The following is a 5,469-nucleotide window of genomic DNA, read 5'->3' as shown; positions in this document are numbered from 1 at the left end:
TGAGTTCGCCAGACTGAAACTAGCCCTGGACAGCCTACTCCCGTATGATGCTTCAGAGCGCTTTAAGTTCCAAATACTCACAGACCATCTCAAGTGTGAAGAGGCACAGCTTATAGCTGACTCATATACCAACAGTCCAGTTCCCTTTTCGGACACTATGAGGGCGCTCACGGATATGTACAGTCAACCACACCAGCTGGCGCTGAAGAAGATTTCAGATCTGATGGATGGACCTAATGTCAAAACTGGGGACATTAAAGCCTTCAAATCATTCGCCCTTCAAATCCGTGCATTAGTGGGAATGCTGCGGCAACTTGGAAGCCAAGGATGGACAGAACTAAGATGTGGCTCCCACTTCTCTCGTCTCTTAGCTAAATTGCCACATGAGCTAAGAGCGAACTTTCATAGGTTTATGAATCCCATCGACATGCCGGTTCCAACTCTGCTCGATCTGGCCGACTGGCTTGAGTACGAGGTACGAGTTCAAGTTAGTGGCAACCAGCCAAGCAGTACCTTTGTCAGAGAGAGACAAGCTCCGCCCAAGAGCCGTCGTCCCAACTACAAGTCACAACGATCTACTACTATTCTGCTCGGCAGCAAGTCCAGCCAACTAAAGACAAAGGGAGCTGTATATGCTACTGAGGTCACACCAGACAGGCCAAAGAAATACTGTCCCTTCTGCAACACTGAGCAACATTATCTGAACCGGTGCAGCAACTTCAGGATCCTGTCAGTAGAGCAGAGGACAAAGTTGATTAAGACCAACCGTCGATGCTGGAGATGTGGACGTGAACACCAGGCAACCTAATGCAACCTCAAAGCCAAGTGTAAACAGTGTGAGAGGAAGCATCTGGATATTCTGCACGAGGTTAATACCAGCCCAAATGCCACAGCAACTGGTAAACCTCAAGCGCCTGAACCTAGCACGTGCCTAGTGAGTTCTGTGGCAGAGACTTTGTACATTGATCGGCCAGCTGGTAGCCACCAAGTGTTACTTAAGTTTAGTCGTGTCATCCTCCGGAGTGGCTCAAAAGTGCTAGAAATCTACGCTATATTGGACGATGGGTCAGAGCGCACAATACTTCTACAGGATGCGGCTGTTCACCTGGGCCTACGTGGAGAGCCTAAAGACCTCATACTCCGCACAGTCCGACAGGAACTCTGCACAATCTGTGGAGCCACCGTCTCATTTTCAGTAGCTCCAGCTTCACAACCAAGCAGATCATAGCAGATCTTCACAGCCAAAGAGCTAAACCTAGCCTGCCACACCTACCCAGTTGAAGCTCTGCAGGAGAAGTATCGCCATCTCAGAGACATTCCACAGGTGCCCAACCACTCCTGCTGATTGGGTCAGATTACCCACATCTGGTTATACCAGTGGAACCAGTATGTCTTGGTCCTCCGGGCGGACCTGCAGCAGTTCATACCAGACTAGAATGGACTTTACAAGGCCCCACAAGTCTCCTACGTCATCAACTGTCCCCACAGCAATGTCTCTTCACCTCCTGCAACCCCCCAGAAGCTGAGGTCCTAAGTCATGTGGAGAAGCTGTGGCAGCTAGATACGCTACCATACAGGAGTGAACGGTTGATCACTAGGTCGAGACAAGATGCAGAGGCGGTCCGCATATTGGAAGAGAAGACCATCCGAGTAATGGTCGATGGTGTGAACAGGTACGCCACTCCATTGCTATGGAAACAGGATCCCAAGCCAAAGAAGCAGCCTTGCCCCAGCTACAAGTGACAGAGAGATGGCTAGTTAGAGAGCCAGAGAAAGCCGCCATCTACGCCAAAGAAATCCACAAGCTCATTGATGCTGGCTTTGTCAAAGTCATATCCCCAGCCAAGGCTAAACCGAGCAGCTATTCCTGGTATATCCCACACCACATTGTCCAGCACAACGGGAAGTACTGAATAGTCTTTAATTGCTCCTTCAACCTCAATGGACAGAGCCTCAATGACCACGGTCTTCCTGGGCCCACGCTTGGAGCCAGCCTGTTAGGGGTCCTTCTCAGGTTCCGAGAACACCCAGTGGCCATCAGTAGCGACGAGAAGGGAATATTTCATCAAGTTTGACTGCTGGATGAAAACAAATCATTCCTTCGCTTCCTGTGGAGAGATGCCAAAGTGGACCGAGAACCTACTATCTATGAGTGGCAAGTGCTCCCATTCGGGATGACGTGCAGTCCATGTTGTGCCACCTTTGCACTCCAAACTCACGTCCAGAGGAACACTGCACCAGAAGAAGATGCTTGGCTGTCAGTAGAACGTTGTTTTCTACGTTGATAACTGTTTTACAGAGCCTCCAGTCAGAACATCAAGCCTACTACCGCACACACACCACTGTACACACTCATCTCTCACTCATCAATAAAGACGGTTCAACGCTGAAATCCACCTCACCTGAATATAACAATTGTTGTCCTAAACCGATACCCTGGAGTGATTGTTAATCCACCCACAAACTAGCTACAGTCCTCCCTACAGACGCATTACGTAAATTTACAACCAATTTCTGAACCATTGTTGCACAGCAGCGTCCTGAGGATAAGAAATCACACTATACAACTTTTTCATCCGGAGTGTTGTATGTTTTGCTTCACATGCTTACAAACGGATATAAACACACCGGCCATTTAACATGCGCTGTGGCTGATTCAGCAAAGAAACACAAGAGGACATTATAGGAGGACGAGAGGAAAGGAAAGAGAGAAAGGGACAGAACAGGCAACATATGGGTGTTTTCCGTGTCCATGTCTTAATACAGTGATAACAAATATAGAAAACATTATGCAACAGGCTTTTCCTGCTGAAGAGAACTCACAGTACAGATAGGATAAAAGATGGATGCTGGATTAGTTGTTGATGGGGAGGCGCGTCACTAGGAACGTTGCAAAAGTTCTCTCCTGAGTCTTTAAACTATACTAACATCTTAATCATTAACATCAGGCTTGAGTAATATGCAGTGTGAAAGCAAACTAAACCAAAGGTGTGAAGATTTTCTGATTTCCCCCCATGAGCAAAGTCCCCCTGACTTTCCTGGTGCAAATGCACCCAAAACAAATTGCTGTCATTCAAATCACATTTTCTAAACCGTTAAAACCTACCCCATGAATACTTTTGACATGCAGACTAAGGACTAAACTGAACATGTGCTGAGTGAATTAGATGATTCCTAACTTCTCCCTGAATGGAGCAACTGATTCAGGTCTCCCCATTATTCTCAAAATAGAAAAACACCCTTTTCAGGGAAAGTCTACTTTAAACCAATTTTATCCCTCTCTCTGAGATTATTAGAGTGAAAGAACCCCAGTAACAAACATGCCAGGAAAAGAACAATAGGTGAAAATAAAGTGGAACAAAGAACCTGCACAAGCGCTCTGCATGACAATTCAACCATGATGATGAACCAGATAGTCAGGCCTTTAACTTAAAACATCGGGGGAGTGTTGCCATCAAAGTCATCACCATGTGAAAAGAAAAAGAAAAGAAACGGCAAGAAAAGGAGGGAAGAAAGAAAAGTCCCTGAGGACTTTCCAAAAGGATTAATAAAGTATATCTTCTTCTTCTTCTTCTTCTTCTTCTTCTTCTTCTTCTTCTTCTTTCCATAGATATCTATACAAAGGCTACATGTCTCATCCCCACTGTTAGCCAATGGAGCCAACCGGCCACAGCTGGCAGCCATCTTACCACAGGGAGCTCGCTCGCTGGTAACATTGTTTTAATAGTGCATGAACTTTATAAATAACCATAACTTGGTCAGTTTTATAGTGATTTTCAAAAGGTTTGGTTTGTTATAAAGTCCAGAGATGTAGCTATTACAATGTATACTTATAACTAAAGATTCTTAGGCAGATCTTTAACCATGGACTTTAAACTGATAGGTGCAGTGACTATACACATACACAAAGTATGTTAAATCAATATCTAGGCTACTCAGCATACAGAATGACAACATGACATGAGACTGACGTGAATGACTTTTCAATGTGGAATCGGTGCTGCACAGACCCCTCCCCCGTCCTAAAGCACTCATACCAGGCTTTGTCCTAGCAGCAGCACACAGCTCTCAGCTGCAGCCACTTGCTGATAATGTGTGTGGATGGTGAACTTACATTAGCTTCTTAGCATGTAGCGACCATAGCCGCTTGTTGATAGAATTGTGTGTGAAGTTGAATTTATGCTAACTTAGATACGGTATACTGGTTGGGCAACTATGTTTTGTATGTGGTGTAAAAGTTAAGTAAAGTTGTAAAATTGTCTGTGTTTTGAATGTCTGGGGTCACCAGAGTTTTGTGATATCAAAATGGGGTTCCAAGCTAAAAAAGGTTGGGAACCACTGATCTGGGAGTTTGCATCCCAGTGTATTTACAGTATTTGGTGACATAAAATGCTGTTCTGTTTGTCTTTAGGTTACCATCACATTTGATTTAAATTGGCATCAACATTAATATAAATAAATGCATGTAAACATAAAAATGCAATTATTTCTACATAAAATAGGATAGTTATGTTTTAAGTATTAGTTTTAAATGCATTGTTAAATGTAGTTTAACAATGTTTAACTTCAGTTAACAATGTTCCACTAACTACTAACAATGTTCAATATTATCTGCTGACAAAAACAGGAAAAGGGTAAAATGATTGTCCTGACTGAAACTAGAAAAATAAAATGATGTTTTCTTGGACTAAAATAAAGACTAAAATGCTCGACTTGTAGTCAATTAAAACTTGACTAAATAAAATTTAAATTTAATTTATTTTTAAATCTATCTTTCTTGTCATTAGGCTGGAAACCAGGGACGATTTTTTTCCACAAATATTTACATCCCATACGTCTGTTTATCCTATTTTTATAAAGGTTTATGTTTTTCTTTATTTTAAAACCTAAAAATGGAAATAAAAATGTGGTTCTTCAAAAATAGCAAATATCCTATGGTGGCTCTTCATTAAAATATATATTAACTTGCCTTTTTGCAGCTCTAAAGGAGTTTTATTTAGCTGGCTGAGGGAAAAATGGCTCTTTGGATTGGAAAGGCTGCAGACCCCTGCACTAAACACATAAACAGGTTTAGCAGCAGTTTTCTCTTTAAACAGCAACAGTTAAAATATTTCTTCATATATATTTATAAAACCAAATACTTATGAGAAAGAAGGATGAAATGTTCAGGATTTACTAACTAAAAGGTAAAAAGTCAGCAGGATGAATTTAAAGCTGCTTCCTTCTAAACACAGAAGGAACGATATGTGATGAATATCAGCATCAGGTGAACAGACAGAAAGCAGGATGAGAATCTCACAGCTTCTAGATGGTGAGGAGAGAGAAATATTCACAATATGCACAATAACTTCCATCCATGCACCTTCACTGCTTCATTATCCACATTTCTAGCCTATAAATTCTCGAACCTTTCATTTTTAGCTTGACTGCACCTGCAGCCTCCGCTACCGGGAGTTAAGGGGTTAACAT

This window comes from Melanotaenia boesemani, chromosome 23 (assembly GCF_017639745.1).
Source record: "Melanotaenia boesemani isolate fMelBoe1 chromosome 23, fMelBoe1.pri, whole genome shotgun sequence".
NCBI classification, from domain to species: domain Eukaryota; kingdom Metazoa; phylum Chordata; class Actinopteri; order Atheriniformes; family Melanotaeniidae; genus Melanotaenia; species Melanotaenia boesemani.
Note: the sequence above shows the minus strand (reverse complement) of the source record.